General features: G+C 33.4%; 1 protein-coding gene across 1 annotated transcript in view; it reads left to right on the forward strand.

The window, feature by feature from the left end:
• The first annotated feature begins 4,990 nt into the window (after nucleotides 1-4,990).
• The window catches only part of LOC124355304 (protein grainyhead), a 299,632-nt gene continuing 283,482 nt past the window's right edge, over nucleotides 4,991-21,140 (forward strand). Inside the window, exon 1 of the mRNA XM_046806387.1 lies at nucleotides 4,991-5,188. The gene's annotated coding sequence lies outside the window, so the exon portion shown is untranslated. The remainder of the gene's footprint in view (nucleotides 5,189-21,140) is intronic.

Genomic DNA, 21,140 nt, shown 5'->3' on the forward strand with positions numbered 1-21,140 from the left:
ACCATCGATAGATAATACAGTGTGATGGTATTACAGTACTCAGAGTTGGAGCTTCATTACTGGAATGCTAGATGGCGTTGAAGTAGTTAGATTTGAGATGTTTCGACAAAATTCTTTTTATTTTTCAAAAAATAAATTTTAATTAATAAAAAGTACCCTATGTTACTTCTAATACATCCAAGGATACATTTACAAAGTTTCATGATGATCGGTTTAGTAGTTTTCACGTGAAAGCGTAACAAACAAACTTACATTCGCATTTTTAATATTAGTAGGGATTGGTTTACAGCAGGGTGACCAGATGTCCGGCTTCAGGAGGAGATGTCCCTCCTAATTATGTTTGTCCTCCTGTCCTCCTGGATTCTGATAATCAAGTAAAATTTCCGGGTTTTTAGCGAACACTTAAATTTTCATAAATACTAGCATCACGTTAAAATATTTTTCCGATTACCAAAGTCCTGAAGATAGCCCATGACAAGTTATCGCAGCGCACACGGAATGCCATGGCATGTGAACTGCTGTTGATTCAGTTGTATGTTGAGTGGTGTCTATAGTGTCACTGACTCACTGTTGTTTCTATCCGCTCAGCTGCACTGGTAATACTACCTCTTGATATCCTATTCATGTATTATAGATGATAGATTAATTCTTTAATAATACATTACGGTATATATTTTTCTGTTATAGTGATCATTTCATATATATGTCTGTGAATATAGCTTACTAATAATGTAATGAATCAATGAAATGATTTAATTCAAATATTTTGAAATATTTTTTTAATATAATTTTTAGTATTTTGGTTCAAATTAGTTATAATGATTAAGGAGAAAAATTCTAATAATATTTCATTAAATCTAATGCCACATACAAAATAATAGTCTACTTTTCTCCATAAATATACACTTTAATAATATGAATTACTGTTATTTTTCGATTTATAAGTAAAAACAAATCTATTTTCAGATATTTTATTTGCATTACAAGCAATGCAATACGTTACTCATTTATAATGTGCGTTTTTCTAATAATGTATAAATAAATGTTTTTCTCAAAGTTTATAAGAACATTTAATACTGTCATCCTTTTTGCTTTAATGTCCTCCTTTTCACCCCTATAAGTCCTCCTTTAAGGAATTTGCGTCTGGTCACCCTCCTATGACAGGGTGGGCGTCTCCACATATGCTCTAAGTGTAACAACAGTGTCACAAGTATCTCAGCCAATTACGACTCCAGAAGTTGTTGCTTAGGCCACAGGGTTGAGAGGGTTTCTTACAAGATATGTCTAACGTGACACCAATATCCTTATTAGAACTCATCGTTTTTATTTAAGTAGGATATTTTAAGAGATTTTAGAAGATACTGATCCCTTTAAACTGCATAAAGCCGATACTTCCAATTTTTACAGCACAACCGTTTATGCACATACCTGTAGACTATGAGGTATATCTACCACTGGCTTTGGTTTTCCAATTTTTGATATTGCAGGGATTAATGCCCTAATTCTAATAACATTATAAAGGCGAAGGTGAATTCGTTTGTTTTACTTCAGAACTATTCAAACGATTGTACTTAATTTTACATGGGCATACTTACGAAATTTATAAGTATGCAGTGCTTGGTCAGTAGTGTAATGCAGATATAAAAGGCAAAATAACCTTTTAACCTTTACTATAAACTTAAGCCCGTAAAAGCCCGGGCTTAGTTGTCTTTTGACATAATTAGGCGTCTCAGAACTGTGCAAATGTATAGGCTATATATTTTTTTGATCGGGAAACAAGGTAAAATCAATTATGGAACAAAAATTAATAAGACCGGAATAAATTACAATGGCCATAATTATACACTTTTGGACACAGTTATTTGGTAGTGGCAACAATGCAAAGTCAATTTTGGCGTTGGAAATATAATTCACTCTCGCCATAGTTGCTTTACACGTACCAAAGTGCAGGCGAAGCCGCGGGTAACTGCTAGTTCGTATAAACCGAAGAAGAAGTTTTTGAATCCGTCACTCACGCCTTTTGCATGATGACAATACATATTAATAAATAGTCCATTAACCACAATACTAATAGTATTGATTCTTCGACAGATTACTAAAAATTATATTAGAATGTTTTACATAGAATTTAGTTACTTTTTAAACTCATATCCAAAAAGCACAGAGTGTGAAAAGTCTCTTCTGTACCATATTAATATATTAACAAAACTCTTTACTACATTATTTTTCTTAATTCGTATTAGTGACCTAGTAATACAGAACTTAATACACTACTTTTAATTATTTAACTTATTATTATTATTTAAATTATTTAACTATAAATACACAACTATTAAAACTAGTAATACATAACTTTTATAATGATTTACATTTATATCTTGAAATAAATAAGAATTACTAGATTGTATATTGGTCTTTTTTAAGAACCTGTTTAGTTATACATAATTACTAATAATGATTGCAGAATTTTACATAAAACTCACACGCTTTGGCAGTCATACTCGTGGAACATATATTCTACTCGTAGAGAGGGATCTCAAAATCCTAAGGAAAACAAATTTTGTACTGTTCCAAAACGTTCTGTCCTATTATATACGTGAAAGAAGACTTTAAAAAGTAAAAAAATACAAATTTTGCAATAAGTTATTAGTATGGAAGTATTTAATAATATTTTGATAAACGATGTTGGTAGTGCAGGTGTACTGTGTAGCAAATCTCTATGTCAGCATGATGTCCTTTCACTTTTGATCATGGGAAACTGTAATAAGACCGTCTCAACTGTAGTAGGCGGCTCTGATAGTTCACTCCCCCGAAGATTACATTCTTTAGCCACCTCCAGAAGTCAGGGTTACACAACTTCATTGTTAACAGTCCCTGGAGTCCTGCACAGAAATAACACCTGTTACTTACCCGATACCCTGATAGTATCTGGATAGAACGACCGTGTTTACCAGAGGCTGTGCCAGGCAGGTCCAGGCTATCTGTAGAAAGTACCGAGTAGGCGTATACTGCGCGAGTATTCGCACGAGTTAATTAGTATGCTGGTTTTGTTGGCAACAGTGAACTTGCTCGGATGGCGTATGCATGGTAATCGCAACACCTGTAGTATTCAAACAAGATACGATCTGAACCTAGCAAAAGTGAGATTGCTCACATGGAAACTCATATAGGAAAGACTTTTCGTCGTACGCTTTCGATTGGTAAGGAATTTGAAACGACGAGTTTTTGGTAAAATTAGGTCAGGGGCTGTGGTACAACTAATCCTCGAGTGGTTTATTAAGTAGTTTCAAATGTAATGTGGGTATCTGCGCATTTTCCATCATTCCACTATTCTTCCACCCTTTTCCTCAATTGTTTCATGTTCCTAGTGGTATAAAAATTGACTCCAGAACTAAATTTAAAGTGGCTAAAATATAAATAATGAAAGTTGACGTGGGTGTTATATTTTAAATTAAGATAGGGTTTGGTTCCAAAGACCTGTGTTTCTTACTCTGAAGGATTTCTGGAATATTCCTAATTATTGATTTGGACCATTTCTTGTTATCGAGAAATCCCAAACAAATTGAAATATACTAACGAATTGTCCCCTTTGTACTCGTATTTTTATAACGTACACGTGAAGCATGTATTATATTCATTATTTTCGTTGTAGTAGGCGATTAAGTTGACTGTATAATTGGGGAAGGAGAAGGGGCATTAGCTATGAAAATATTGGTTTAAGAAACCCCGTGCTTGCGCGAAAATAAAATAAGTGTTTGGATTAGTCACAATATTTAGATTAATCAGCAACTAATTATCGATATATTTATCGTAATAATAAGGATGGCAAGAAATTCAATAAGACATTGTGAAGCGTGGCATGGTTCCACGTCAATACCTATACAAAAAGTTGTAAAACTTCCATATTGGATCACATGAATACTGTAATTACCTACAGTTGTTATTGATTAATGTAAATTATTAACTAACGCTAATGTTTTTATTTTTAGTAAATATAAATTCATGCTTTACTTATTCTGTAAAGCACATCTTTCTCTACCAAATTAAAACTAATAAAAGTAATTGATTTGTGATGCAGAAGACATTTGCCAATGCAATAAATTTAGCTCAAACATGAATATTTTTATTTGGGGTGTAAAAATTCTATAAACAAATTTTGACACAATTTTACACTAGAATGAATTCTGCCCATATTAAAAATATTCGTAGTTAACCTCTCGGAACCACCAGTTTTTCAATAAAATATACTAACTTCTAATTGGTTAAAATAAATACAGACACTTACAGAAGTGTTCATCAGTTTGTTTCAAAACGTATCTATTTTTCTAAACACTTTTTTTAAATAGTAGGTGGATGAGTATTTTAAACAGCAACTTCCATTTTTTTATCAGTAGTGTGAAAGAGAAACCGAATACAAAAATATTTAATGCTTTCTGTACTTTGTTTTTCTGTAACGGAAATTACTTTGTTTTAAAATAAACTTGTTTAGTTAAAAGTTGTGCATCATAAACCCGTTATGATCTTATTTTAATTAGTTTTTGTTTGGAATTGGATAGTTGTTTTCAAACAGAAAATATAATTGTAAATTCTTAAAAAAGAAACAGTGTTCTTATACGTCATTCGAGGTTTTTTGATTTTTTAAAATTAACGATATGGGAGTTTAAATATAAAAAGTGTAGTTTCCCATCCCCTTTTTTGCAAAATTGGCATTGTTTGATAACAATCATCATGTAATTTTAAGTTGTATAAATTAACAATGGCTTCCTTATTTATCTTAAATGGAGATTCTTTTAAAAATGAGTTTCAAGTATTTGACTGATGTTTTATTTTTAAAAATCTGCAAAGCCAGTATTTAAATGAGATCTATAACAAACGAGTAGCGTTCTGTGAAATTCGCAAAAAGATTGGTCATAACACGTAAATGCACTAGACTTATCTAAATAGATAAGATAAGATAAGCACCAACCGGTTTCAGTTCGATCCTTACACGTCAGTTCGGAGCTGCTTAACCTAAATAAAGTTATGTTTTAAATAAAGAACTAATGATTTATTTTTATTTGTGCGAACAATCTGAGTGATTTGATTTTCTAGTTACTTTTTGAAATGTTATTAGTTACGAAGAGTAGTTATGACTCGATAGTTGAAAAGATATTTTTCGGACTGCCCATTTCGATCCTGTTCAACATTGGTGAGTTTTTCATGTCTAGTATAATATAAATTTAACCAGATTTAAATTAGTGAATAGCGTTTGAGAATTTAACAATATTGCAGTGAATCTGTTTAGTTTGGAATGTAAACTATATTTTTCTGTATATGAATCATACGTCCTTACTTAGTAGTAATGTTTCCGCTTGGCATTTACACTTACACTACATGGACTAACCTTATCTATATATAGAATACGTAATACACTTTTATAAATAACCTAACCTGACACAAGTTTCCGGTTCGCTAAAAAGTTAATGAATTAGTTAAGTTCAAAAAGATAGCAAACTAATACATAATGAAACGTACGTAGGCCTATTACTATTTACCTTTTAACAAATGCATAGTTTCTACTCATTCAAAAATTATTCCAATACCTTGCTTTATCATGTTTTACACTATTTTTAAGTGCAATAACGTACATAATATATAAAGCCAAATTTTATTCTAATGTTTCATTATTTCATAGTAAACGTTTTGCGTATCCGGTCCCACAATACTAATAAACATCTGACAAATTTAATTACATTGGGTATTTGTTCAAATCTGCATAAGTTTTAATTACGTTCTTCCATACAACAATTAACTCCTATTCTAAAACCATGAAGTAGATAAATTTTATAAATGGCGGTTAGTGCACTTCTTGGAGAAGGCATATCTTGTGCTAAAATTTTGCAAAAGCAATGATGTAGATACACATTTATATGTCAAACATATTATTTTTGATAGAGATAATAACGTACTGGATTAAATCATTCTTTTTAACTAATCATTAAAAACATCAAATATTTTAGAATGGTAGAATAGGTACAATACCTTTTTATTCGCTCATAACGCTTTTTGGCCAAATGTGACAAATACCTAAACTCTTACTATCCTTTTATTTTAGTTTAATGAAGTGTTTTACCCAACTTCCAACTTTTGAAGCTTTTTAGTGATAATTTAAAAGCAATGTTTTTGTCAGTCTGTTTAAGTTACATGTGAAAGCATAATTTTACTCATTAGTATATTTCGTTCTCAGTGATGATTATGATTTTTTGTTTAAGAAGTCTGAACAAGTTTTAAAGCTTGAACCATATTAACAGGTATGTAATGAATTAATGGTAAATAATAAATAAGAATTACCGTGGATTGTCATAGCAATATTTAAATTAAATTATTTACAAAAAAATACATTTTTTAATCATAAAAAGAAGTTCTTAAATATGAATGATAATTAGTATATATTACACACACGTGAGTCTATCTTTACTCGAAATCAAATTATTAATACAAATTGCAAAAATCGTTCATGAATTTGGACTTTTTATAGTAAGAAAACATTGATGTGCGACAATTTAAGGAACATCATTGGTCTATTTGAAGCCAATCGTAAAATAACAACGTAATTCGTCATTATTTCATCTGGTCGAACTATTATAAAGCTGAGAACAGTTGATATCAAGAGGGCATTTATTATGCAATGAGAGGTGATTGCAATAATTGCAGAACCGGGCCTTGCACCTTGCATATCGCCGCGAGTGACAGACGCCGATTACTCCGCCACTCTGGGGGATAACGCGTAAATAAATCAATCTAATGAAGCAGTGAATAATTGTCATCGATAAGGAAATTCCATTTCAATAGGTTGAGAACCAAGTGATCGACCTAATTTAAAAACCAGGCTGTTTAAAATGGAAAATGTATGAATAAAACAGGAGGGACAAGTTTTTATATTTTTTCTTCAGATCCTACAAAAAAACATGTTTTTCTGCTGTAAATTATTTTATTAAATTGGTCATTTTGAAAATAAAAGCTTCACTGAATCACCTGCTCTTAAAAATATTTACCTGGGTGAATATTTGCATCGATTATTTGATAGAACGCACCTGCTTACTATTATTAGCTGAAGAAAGTAGCGCACCTGTTTGAGATAAAATAAACATTTTTATGTGCTCTGTTATATCAACACTAATTAATGTGCTATTTGTTTGCTTGGTTCATAATGTTAGATCATGCCTCTTTCAGTGAACTAATCAATTAGTGAAATTTTCATCCAACTGTAACAACCACCTTTCTGTTACTCTGACTAAAATTATCAGTTATTCTTATCTTACAAAGTTCATGTGTTTCTCTAATAGACCCCCAGTTATGTTTCACATTGTCATGTTACACATTTAAAACTCAAATGTATAATATTCGTATTTGCCCATGTTAAATAATTAGTCATGTTTTGGTACAATAAGGAAAGAAAGTATTGGACGTAGTTTTGATTCTTGAGTACTTGTCGATAGTTATATGATAAATAAAAAATTTTTAAACTTCCATTATTCATTATTTATAATTATTTTTTTAACGTTTTAAAAATGTTACTTAATACATTTCTGTGACCAATTCATTATGTAAATAATTTATTTTTGTATACAGCTCAATAACTTAGGCCTACTATTATTGTTATTTGCTGTGTTAAAACATGCAGAAACTTCATTGAAAATGGACGAGTTGATTTTTTGCAAATATGTACATATAGTCGAAAAAACGTAAATTTTATAAAATGATCCATCAAACTAAATTTTTCTGGTTATTCTCAGACAAATATTTAATAAATACCACAAATAATGACATAAGATGTATTTTCTATGATTTTATTTTGTCAAAAACTAATTTTGAAGCAAAAGACAGTATTTACACCCAATGTAAATTTGTTTTCTCGGTTTTGCAAAACGTACTCTTGGATACTATTTAATGACCTGTAATGAAAGTAATTCACTTTTTAACCGATATTAATTTGACGTTATCTTAATAAAGAAAGGAAAGAGAATCCATAACAATTATCCAACATTATTTAAAATGTTTAGTATTTTTTTTACCAACTTTGTCTATTACTTTTTGAGGCCTGATTCAGTGGCTCAATGAAAATACTACAACAACTAAAAGATTACGCAATAAACATCACAAAGTAGATAATTACCTATTTATAACACTCGTAATGTAAATACCTAAAAATGAAATAAATGGTTACTATTTAAGGTTTTTCAACTTGAAATAATTAATAGGTTAGCCATATTCTGTAATGCCGAGATAGTTAATTTATTGCCAGTGAATGTAAAAAACAACATCGGCTCGTAACAGTTCTCCCTCTCGCCCTCTCTCCCTCGCCTCCCCCCCCCCCAAGACTAACCCGGACAGGGTTTCACTGGAAGAATCATTGTTTTGAAATTTAGAACAAGACATTTTGTCGACACTGCCTGTTGAACCAAATAAGTAATTAATTATTATGGTATTTCAACTCATATTCCTGTTGTAATCTTTGTGAAGACGTTGATAAAAATCTCATAATGAGTTTACTGTGATTTATAAAACTCTGGACGAATCGTAAATGTCAAATTATCTTGTAAAGTCAGTGTACATACATACGTAACAAATTATAATTTTAGAGTTAGTTTATGCATTGGAAGTTTAACATACTTATTACGATAGTCAATTTCTTGGTCACGACTATTTTTCTGTTATCTAAACCAAAGCCATCCAAAGTGGATCGGCATCATTAAACTACCGCAGCCGAGCCGTTCATGAAAACTCGTTTGTTCTAATGGCTTTCTTTTTAGGAATTCAAATTACTCGTGTCCGTTTTATGCAACAAGACAGATAAAAACGGGCGGCCCTCAACCCTAATTGGTTGCTATTTATCATTCCCTAAACTCGCTGTCAATTAAAATCACATTCATACTTTTAGAATATAAATCTTTGTTTCTTTCATATTTGACGGCGTAGAATATTGCTGATGTGTTTTGATAAGGTTTCAGTTTTTATAATGTTTATAACAGAATTAAGTGTGTATATTCTCAACCGACATGTAACAATCAATTATATGAAAGAATATTTATTGTGTTTTCCATTGAAGTTAACAAATATTTCTAGAAATTACAACTGTCTTAAAATGTATCTAGTTTATGTACGCCATGATGCACAACATTAACTATCATTGTTAAAACCTATATGGAGTGTGATTCCATTGTTTGTAAATTCTATAGATTTTATAGATGGTGACGATATATATTTCAACACTGGAAATACGAAAATAATCGACCCAGCTTAGAATATAAATCTTGGGTTCTTTCATATTTGACGGTGAAGAATATTGCTGATGTGTTTTGATAAGGTTTCAGTTTTTATAATTTTATAACAGAATTAAGTGTGTATATTCTCGACCGACATGTAACAATCAATTATATGAAAGAATATTTATTGTGTTTCCATTGAAGTTAAAACAAATATTTCTAGAAATTAAAACTGTCTTAAAATGTATCTAGTTTATGTACGCCATGATGCACAACATTAACTATCATTGTTAAAACCTATGTGAAGTGTGATTCCATTGTTTGCAAATTCTATAGATTTTGTAGATGGTGACTTGATATATATTTCAACACTGGAAATGCGAAAATAATCGACCCAGCTGGTTTAACTATTTGGTCCGCACACAATTATTTCGGATTTTTACTGGTCACCAGTTTTTGTAAATTAAAATGGATTTTATTATTTTATCTATTATGTGTAATAAATTTTATTTATTGCGTAAAACTCGTTAATATTTGTCAAGAATTACACGTTTCTCCATGTTATTTGAAGATTACGCAGTTACTATAGAAACTATACTAACGAGTTAGTATGAATGCTGAGTTTAGTTCCAGTGCAGTTTCCTCTTAGTGCAGCGTCTGGAACCTGACGCTGTCACAGACTTGACTCCTGGTATCTGGAACTATGTTCTTCCGAAGAGATGGAAAAAAGTCAGCGATGAAGAAGTTCAAAACGAACAGTTTACATCGTTTTGACACCAGAGACACCTAGGTTATAAAATATGAAATATATTGTAATCAAGGTGAATTGGCATTCTCGCTGTCTCATCAGATGCTTAATTGAGTGCACTAAGATGCCGAGTTTTCAGACGCTGCACTAAGAGGAAGGTGAACTGGAGCTAAACTCAACATTCATACTAAATCAACCCTCTCAGTATGGCTGAAGATTTAAATTGCATAGCCCAGAAGAAGATTAAGGTATATAATCTGTTATATTGATAAAATTTAGTTCTGAAGGAAATTTTTAACATATAAAATCCTACTTGATAACCATAGAAAATCATAACTGGATATAGATTAAACCGTACATTGCACACGATCCGGTATTTATATGTAAAACAGTAACTGATTTGAATTCATGCAAGAAAATACAAGCACAGTATACTATATATACATGTAGAAAAGGAACATGACATCAGCTTAGGTTTCTAAAAACAAGTGCGTATTCTCAATCATTTCAATTTAGTTATTAATTAAATTCATTCATTCCACAATATATGCTACAAAACACTTTCTTGAATCCGTAACCACCGACCTTTTAAAGGTACGAATGATTTGATGGTTTTTAGTGTAATGATTTTCCTGAGCAAATATGAATTGATATTATAGAGGGTGTAAAAAAGGTCCCGCGAGGGCTTGATAATTCTCGAGATATTACAGGAAAAGCAATAAAACTTGGTATATCATTATTGCATCTATAAATCTACTTTTTTAAGTAACTACCAATTTATTGACTTGTCAGGGAGATGGCCCGCAAGGAATCAGAAGGAGATCTTAAATGATAGCATAGGCTAAGCAGTTTTTTTATTGGTAGAGTACAATGCCGAAAATCTAACCTCAAATGGTTCACTCTTTAAAAAAGATTTGCTGGTTTAAAGATCTACAAAGTTTTAAAGAGTAATGTAAGCATGAAGTAAAGTCCAAAGCCCAACCTAAAAATAAGAACTTTCTGTTATAATAACTAATACAAAGGTTTTCCCTTTAGCAATAATCTTTCCTAAACAACTCCATTATAATGATGTACATCTTATGTAACTATGCTTACGTTAAATTCTTTTGCCGAACTCCTTGTAGACCTGTTGGATACTCTATTGGATTTGAAAAGTTACTAACTACCTTAAAAACTACTTTCATGTCCAGTATTCATTTACTAAGTTTACAACTTTCACAACTTGAGCCAAGACAAAAATATTAAACCATCTAGAACAGGACTACATTGTAAATGTTTCAAACTCTAAACCAGCGTATTTTTTGAAAGAGTGACCCCTTTGAGGTCAGATTTGCGGCATTGAACTCTACCAATAAATACCTTTAATTTAATTTACTACTCGACTTATGCTCTCATTTAAGATTTTCTCCTGACTCCTTGCGGGCCATCCCCCGACATGGCAAAAAATGGTAGTTACTTCAAAAAGTAGATTTATAGGTGCAATAATGATGTAGCAAGTTTCATTGCTATACCTGTAATCGTTCGTGAATTATCTAGCCTGGGCAGGACCTTTTTTACGCCCTGAATAATTTGCGTCGTCATATATTGACTGTTTAGATCCTATCTGATTAACAGAACAATACTTGCTGAAATATATAGTTCGTCTGGTAAGTTTTTGTAAACTTCGACAAGAGTGAAAAATTGACGTTCCTCAAGGCTTTACCTTTGTTTAATTTTTTATCATTTATACAAATGATGCATTTTTAATGTACAGAAAAGTCGAGTAGGGATCCTGCGACTGCTTATTGTTTGTTTCTCAGACGAATAAATCACAACAGTCTGATTCCCAAACAAAGATTGCTAGGAATGCGTCAATAGTCTGATTCCCAAAGATGGCTAGGAATGCGTTAACAGTCTGATTCCCAAAGATGGCTAGGAATGCGTTAACAGTCTGATTCCCAAAGATGGCTAGGAATGCGTCAACAGTCTGATTCCCAAAAATGGCTAGGAATGAAGATTCATTGACTTTCCTCAACAAAAACAAAACTTTGCTTTTACATTCTATATTTCAATATTTTCCAAAATGTAAATTCTTATATGAGGTTTAAGTTAATAACTTCTTTTCATGTGAAAACTGATCATTTATTTAAAATTAAACAAAGTTCTTGATCAACCTAATGTTAATGAAACTTCACCTAAAGATGGATTACTCAAAACCTCCATTCTAAGGATTAAAGTGATTCTTATAAAATATTTTGCAACCATGTAATCAAACTTACGTTGTAGAGAAAGTTTTGGAAAACTTCCAAGCCAAAAAAAAAACTGCAGTCTCCAAAGTGATAACTGCAAGCAAGTGCAAAAATAAATTGCAAGACTTCCTGTAACGCTGTTCACTCAAGTCAATATCAACGTTGATTGCCTTGTAATTGTGCGTGGTATACAGATGTTTGTTAGGAATTTTCTGAATTATCGTTCATTTCCTCCATTGCTCTGCGAGGTACATTTTCAGTAACGTGACACAATCGTTGTTTTTGAGAAAATATCTTAAATCCAACCGACTTTAAAGGTATAAATAAGGAAAACAAATTTATTAAGAAAGAGCATAGTAGTATATTCCCAGAAGTATTACTATAACGTATTTTATACGATACCATAATAACGGGTATATAATTTTATTTTAATGTAAAGAAATAATAATAAGTAAAATGTGACAAAATTAAATGTTTTAGAACCGAGCAAGGAGTTTTCGGACATTTTTTCATCGATAGGTGAGACATAAATACTAACACTACATTTCGACACCTACAGTGTTATATCTTCTTCAAGTGGATTACTGACCTAACAAATATTGCAAACTAGCTTAAGATAATTAGATCATACCAATTAGTGGAACACGTAGCAGTGAAAAAGTGTTTTTGTCAAGTCCTTGCACACTATCTGTAAAACATACACTTGATAAAACTAACACTAATTATTACATACTGAACAAAATAACGCAGGTCGCAATACTTCATTCGCAATAGCCAATCAGTAACAAGTAATCAGAGGGCCAATGCAGGAAACAAATCAGGAACGGGGTTGGCCCTTTCATTGTCTTATTCTAGATAGGCGTTTATTTAAATCATGCAATCGTTTATACCTCCCCCACCTGAAGAAGAGGATAGATTCCAATTCTCGAAACGTTGTGTTATACCTTTTGTAACCATAATGATTGCAAATGTCCGAAATCCTGTTATCCTTTAAAATCTTCCATCGTCAATAACAAACTTTGAACAAAGAATTTAAATATATTGTGATTCCGCATTGATGTATTATACTCCATCGTGTTTTAAATGACCCTGGGCCAATAGGTTTGTCCGATAATTTAATGGGCTAGGAATCGATTAATTCGTTTTAAAGAAGTTACATAACAGATAAGTGATGTATTATTGTGATTTAATAGTAATTTTCGACTTCTCTGTCAAAGTGATGCTTTTGTATGTCAGTTTCAGGAAAAAGGTGGAGTATGTATTTATACAAAGACTGCAAAATTTTCATGAGCAGGTATGACGTGTTCAAGAATTGTTCCGAAAGTTATTGCTAACTAACCGCAGCAAGACTTTGCTTTGCAATGACGAGTGTTTCACAGCTGTCGCTGTTTACCGAATTCCTGCATGTAACTACGAAGAATTCTATCGCTTAATCAGCAGTGTCTTGATAAGCCGTTTTTCGGAGAAGTCGAAGACTTTTTGTCAAAAGAGACCTTAACATAGATGTATTGAATGATCAAGCATTTAGCACAAGTTTTCCATCCTACTCTTAAGAGATTCGAAGGTTCAGTTTTGGATAACAAAGGTATTGTAATATTAAATGCGTTCTCTGATCACCATGGGCAGCAAATAGTATTCGATCCTTTCCACATGACTTTACCATTCCCTACTTACCGACTCACACTCATTATTCTCTTCAGGAATTACCTAAAAACGATACAGTAATATGCTTCTTAATAATAGGTTAAGTCCATTAAATAAACTACAGTTTTACTTTACTTAGTCTGAATATTATACAATGTTTCTTGTCTTATGACTCAATGATGACGCTGATGTGAAGTGTTTTTGCCGTTTTAGGTATTTCCGAAATTTCTTTGGTATTATTTGTAATTTGTTTATGTTAAATTGTTTTTAAGTGTTTTTATTCTATTTTACGAACTAAAAGTTCGTCTTCAGTTCAAAGGATACTTACACCTACATTATTATAAAATCAAAGACCAACCAGCTCTGCTTATAGCGTACATGAATAAACTTGGAGATCTTGTATAAACTTGTAATCGTTTCTCTGGTGAAAGTGTTTAACATGTATCAGTGCATTATGATAATAACAGCGTGTAGGCGGCGAGGCGCGGATATAATACAGCCGTGTCCTCACCCACAAGTCAACACAACACGTCTGTACCGGACCACTCAAGTACAGTCGAATCGTTAGCCCTTCCTAATACTCCCTGATTTCCTCCAGGCGTGCCCTTTTTTGGAGGAAACCGTAGTGTTTTTAAATATTAAATGTATGATTTTTATTTTGACTCCTGCATTGCCGTACTTTAGTTATTTATTTAAAAACGGCAAACAAACTTATTACAAAGTTTATAACAAGTAATATCCAGTACGATAACTAACTTACCGAACTGAGCAACGTTAAACACATTAAGTGTATCAAAACGTGCAATAAGCCATAATGACAATCGACGTTAGCAATGAATTACAACGATAGAATAAATGATCAAATTAAAACGTAACAGTATCAAACATCAATAACAAAAATAACCAACATCATATGGAATTATTCTTACAATGTCACAATGCTACTATAACAATACCAACATGAGAGATCCATGAATGGGTCCATTGGGACTGATTCATAAGTTGCAGTAAAATATAAATTAACAGTAACGCAAGAATAATGTACAACACATCAACAGACGATACATGCAAAATAAATTAAACAGCAGTGAATAAAATAAATTTTAATAGCTTAATATAAAGACTTGTAACAATAATACAAAACCACTATAACAATACTATCGTTATATGTTATAAAAGGTATAACACAACGTTTCGAGGATTGGGACCTATCTTCTCCGTCAGGTGCGGGTGGTATTAATACTTACATAAATAAAGATCAGAAAAAAGTAAAGAAAGGGGGGGAAAGGGTTCAATCATGCCCAAAAGCTGCTTGGAGTCCAGTCCAGGCGTTGTCACTGCACAGGATGCAAGTCCCGAGCACAAATCACAAGTACGAGGGTAACAATTACACATCACACTAGCACAGGCTACAGTGGGATGGGCTACACTAGCCTAATGGCAAATTTACAAAATCCTGCTATCCTTTCAAACCTTCCATCGTCAATAACAAACTTTAAACAAAGAATACTAACGTAATACCTCGTATATAGGATATATAATACACCGTGAGTGCAATTTGAATAATTTACTTTCTTAAGGTACGGATTAAATGTAAAGCATTGCATAGCATATTATATTTAGTGACCGTTCTCCACAACAGGCCAATGGCGCCAAGAAGAAGAACTCTCCAAAACATTCCATGCAACACTTGGATAATAGAATAGAGTATTACTTTATCAAGGAGCCCACGCCATGACGTTACACAAGAAGAAGAAGCCATTTGGGCATCAATGGCGGACTGGTTGCCTTAGAGCGGAGACAGTCGCTCACCAAAATCAAATTGCCACAGAACCGATGGAAATCGCAGTATATTTCATAACCTCGTGGGCATGTGGTAAAGGACACTGCGTATGCTACACTATCATACGCTGGTTGCAATGACGCAAAGGAGTATGAGGAGTCCATCACCGAATGAGGATATTGTATGTCCGATATTTTACTGTAGAAGTGAGGACCTACGTGTCTTTAATACTCAGATTGTGAGTAAGGTACTTGTGTGGCGCGGTTTTAGAGCGGTAAGAGTGTTCATGTACGTGATCAACCAATAACTAAGGTAATTAGAGAATAAAATACTTTGTGGGCCTTGTCTCAAAGTGTGCAGGTCTTGGTGATTAATACTGAGCCTGTTATGCCAGTTGCAAGAATCAGAACAGAGTTGGCGTATGCAGTCATCGGCATCGATGAATGCTTAAGCTCCAGGGGCTACTCGTTATCTGGTGGTCCGTCCACCAATCAAGTCCACAAATAGGACTTGAAGAGTTCTGATAATCACCACAATTATATCACTTCTTATTTTTATATTCTTTAATTTTCATTTTCCCTTTTGTGTTTTTTTTTGTTGTGTTTGTTGATCAAACGAATTGGTTGATCAGCGTCCACTAAACTTTCAACGCCTGTTTTCAAAATCGATGGTGGATTGGAGCAACATCGCCTTGAACCCGTAGTATGGGAAGTTTCGGAAATGTTTACGTATTTGCATTTACCACACTGTCAAAAGTTAAAGACTCCTGCACCAATTTCATTTTATCTTTGATTATTCTTAGCATTATTAATACCTCGTCAGTATAGTTTGTGCCTACGTCTGATAACATCAGAGGAAAAGTACTCGAATCCCCAACTGCGCCTGTTTCTCCTAAACCTATTCTTCGATACATTCAACAATTCAATAACTATTTAAACACTAGATACCACGTGAGCATCTCCCACTTGTACGTACTGCTTGTGAACACCCAAAACAAAAGGGCATAGAACAAATCTAGAGTCTTGAATTTAAAATAATGTTCGTGCATAATGTCTCAGCATTATCAATACCTCGTCAGTATAGTTTGTGCCTACGTCTGATAACATCAGAGGAAAAATACTCGAATCCCCAACTGCGCCTGTTTCTCCTAAACCTATTCTTCGATACATTCAACAATTCAATAACTATTTAAACACTAGATACCACGTGAGCATCTCCCACTTGTACGTACTGCTTGTGAACAACCAAAACAAAAGGGCATAGAACAAATCTAGAGTCTTGAATTTTAAAATAATTTTCGTGCATAATGTCTCATTGTCTCTGCCATAAAGCACAACAGTTTTCTGTACAAAAAAAGACTAGATAGTTTAACTCTGCAAGATATCTTAATGAAAGCTATGATCGAGATTCAAATAAGTTAAGACTACTGAGATAAAATTACAGTTCAAATTTATAAATTACCTATACAGTCCCTACATATTTCATAAGAATATGTACCTTGTGATCTGTAATTACCGCACAAATTAATTTAATAAGCATATTTATTGAAGAGAACATTCCAATATTAACGAGTAAAGTAAATACTGTATAGCTATTAATAAAGCTCAGAAGGCAAGGAGGTAGACAGAGGTCAATGTTGGTACGAGGAAATATAGCCCCAGCTAACAAGATAACCTGCAGCAAAGCAATGAATAAACGCTAACTAATTCTAGAAAAGAGGTAAAAGGTGGTGAAATAAGTTTGCTTGGGCGATGATTCACAGCGGCTGCTTACAACATCTACGAGTAATTAACTAGCCAACTGTAAGGCTGCCTTAGATTAACACTCAGAGGTCACAAAAAGTAGATCTTAAACCTCGTGGTGTGATTACAAGAGTTTACATTCCTAAATAATAGAGCTTACAATAGAATAAAATAACTGGAACATTAAGACAAAGTTACAATATAACAGGCAATTCTTACAATCACCATTAGAAACTCGATTTGATCTGATTGTCACAGTTGAATTAGCTAATACTGAGTGTTTCTGGCAGTGAATGAACCATCACACGTGTTAATAAAACAAATGTAAAAAAAATACCCAAAATAAAAAAAATGACACAGGCTCAAGTTCTTTTACAACATTAATTTGACAAAAATACACTGAAACAAATAAAACAACTAGTTATTAACATTGTTGACAAGTTCAGATTCCCCCCCCCAAAAAAAAAACTACATTATTTAACATTTGATTTCAATCTCGAAATCATTATAATTATGTTATCTCTGACTACGAGACATGTTATAAAACTGTTAAAAGTACATATTGATGCTTTAGAACATATAAATTCTGTTTCTATTTTCGAAAATATTGGCAGTACTATAACATCCATAATTAGTGTTTGTGTTTTGTTTTTTATTAAGTGCATGTTTTAGAGTTAGTGGAGTTGACACACAACATGGTGGTTGTGATTTCTAACTTACGCATGTCACAACGCTCCGGTATGATTTGTTTATTTGAACCTAGCTTGTAATAATTATGTTTTAGGTCAGTTATTTACCTGAGGAAGAGATCAGATTGCAGATCTCGAAACGAACCGTAGTGTTACTGTTTTTGTTTTTTCACGAACAATGGCAAATGTCCGGAAAAATTATGTTTCCTTCACATATACCATCTATTTGTGTCAATTACAAGACGATTCTGTATAATTAGCTGGAAATTTAATTGAATTATTTTTCTTCATTTTAATTAAAGTTGAAAATACGCTTCGACGAAAAACAAAGCTCATAAAAAACAGCTACGTACTAAGTACAACTGTGTAAAACTTCTATATTTTAATATGATTTTACCAGTTGAAGGGCATCTAGTAGAACGTCCAGTTAACGTTTTATACAGTAGAAAACGAGGCATTACGAAGAGTACGATGGAAATGTCTCGTGCTTCTTATAATAGTTGAATAAGAAGTTCTTCACCAATTAATGCTTTCTTAAAATGCCATCATCAAAATGTAAAAGTAATTAATGCCACTTGGTTTATAAATACCAATTAAAATTTTGTATCAAATAATCACACAAAAGTATATTCTAATCACATATGTAAACTGTGTTTTGAGTTTGATTCATATTTTATTAGTGTACTTCCTCCAGTTCCTCCAGATAGTGAAGCCTTGTTAAAACTGGAGATACGAATACACCTCAATCTAAGTGAGAAAGCCACACACTAATGATGCCTTGTCTAGGCCTTGGATTACCCAGCACATAGCTGTAGCCCTCGTGAGCTAAGCTGCAACTCATCGTTTTATATGGTTACTTAGTTGTCTTCTACCATGACGCGAGCCGGTAGGCGGTACAGAGCGCACCTGGCGTGACGCTTTACTCTTACCACCTAACCTCGCCACAATAGTCCTTATTAGCTTAAGAGGATCAGAAAGCTTTCGTTAAAGCCATTGTGTTTAAATGGAAGCCGAATTTGACCTTGGTACGAGTAAATCTCTGAGATAAAGAACGGTTCAATTTGCTTTGCGGGATTGTGATGATGTCTAAGAAAATAGCTGGAAGACTCAAGTGGATGCTGAGCAAAGCGAACGATGGTGCAAGTCTAGACAGTACTTAAGAGGTATTTGAAAACATTGCTTTTGGGGGTTGTGTAAAATCTAGTTGGACTATTATAGATTTAATCAAATTTCCACTGACTTTTACACGATATTCTGCCTTTTTCTGTTTCGGGCCTCGTCGGGTTGACGATATCGTGGTATAGAGTATGGGCGATGGCTTTGTATGAATGGTGATGGGTGAATGTCTGTTAATTTCCCTGTAATTTTTATTTTATTTATTTATTTTTAATTTCACGAAGAACCTACTGTTCATTTTATTATTTTATATAAATATAGATTATCATTTTTTTAACGTAAAACAGTAATGCAGACTATACTGTGGCTCTTGTTTTACACTAATAGTATCACTTATAAATTTATGGTTAGGTGTAAGAGAGGACTGTAAGATAGTCCTAACCTCACCAATTGAATATGTATTTTCTTTGTGTTCAGTACAGACAATTTTCATTTCATTCTGTTCTGATTTTTTTATCTTTTGTCCCTAGCCGCACAACATACCAATTGTACCTATTCCATAGTGTGTATTTGAACAGACTTAAGCGAACGGTTTCTTTTGGATAAAATAACAGTGATTGAAGTTTATTTTTGACGATGGAGGGATTGTAAAGGAAACAGGACCTGCAGGTGGTTGATCGACGAATGCAGACGTATTGTGACCTGTATTCTGTAGTTCTGTTGTTATAGTTAGTGTTGTTTTTAGTTTTGTATTAAGTGCATGTTTTAGAGTTAGTGAAGTTGACACACAACATGGTGGTTGTGATTCCTGACTTAGGCGTGTCACGATGCTCTGGTATGATTTGTTTATTTCAACCTAGTTTGTAGTTATGTATTAGGTTAGTTATTTACCTGAAGAAGAGATCAGATTGCAGGATCTTGAAACGAAGTATTACTGACTTATTATTTCACTGAACGATGGCAAATTTCCGGAAAATCAGTGATTCTCAGTATTTCCTTCATTAGTTGAGATGAATAACGCCAAATCGGCCAGAACAGAGGTAATCTGAGGAAGCTATAGGGAACAGCCGAAGAGTGGTGGCCGAACAAAAAGCGAGCCAGACGGATGATGCTGTGGTTTTAGATAAGTGCCCCCTCTCCCCCACCACCTCGCCCACTGATGTATTCAAATAGTCGGCCTGCGGTGTTCTCGTGATCGCCGCGACTCGCCTCGGCTCGCCTGGCGTTGACCGGCGGCCGCATCAAACGAGCCCGTGTTGGTTTTGGTGCTCGCCCTCCGCCGAGCCGACTCCCCGCAATCGACCGTTTAGTAGCGGTGCAATCGACGACTTTCATCCTGTTTGTTTGCACTCCTTTTGTTTTACTATTTGTTCTCTTCTGTTTTTCCACTCCGCCTGCTACACACACGGTGATTGTCAGAGTCTCCCCACACCCCGCAGCAACCGACCGAGTAGACGCGATGAGTTGCGTTTGCAGGAGTTATGCAGGAGTCAGCATTCATTTCCTGTGTCATGTTTTGATTTATCCCTCCTCACAAATCACCCTCACGGACAATACAGCTTCTAATATTTATTGTTTAGACGTCACAATGGGTGGTTTGAGACGATAAAACCACACGAAATGGTTACATAATACGATAGCGAAATATTCCTGCTGTCCTTTCATTTGTTCTTTGAAGCATTGTAACGTATGACGATAACACATGGGGGTGGTGACTTCTGAGGTCGTAGTAATAAATACTAGAAATACAAAGTTTACTTATAAGTTCAGTTTAATTACGAAAACTTAAAAGCACCACTTTTAGATGGTAAAGGAAAAGTTATGTAATGCCACGTTGCTGCCAATTAGAATATAATAACTAAAAAGTATATCTTCTAGGTGGGCCTAAGATATCCGATGTTCTATTGAATTATGCGTACGACGTATTACTTTACAAAACAATAAT

Source organism: Homalodisca vitripennis, chromosome 2, assembly GCF_021130785.1.
Source record: "Homalodisca vitripennis isolate AUS2020 chromosome 2, UT_GWSS_2.1, whole genome shotgun sequence".
Taxonomy (NCBI): domain Eukaryota; kingdom Metazoa; phylum Arthropoda; class Insecta; order Hemiptera; family Cicadellidae; genus Homalodisca; species Homalodisca vitripennis.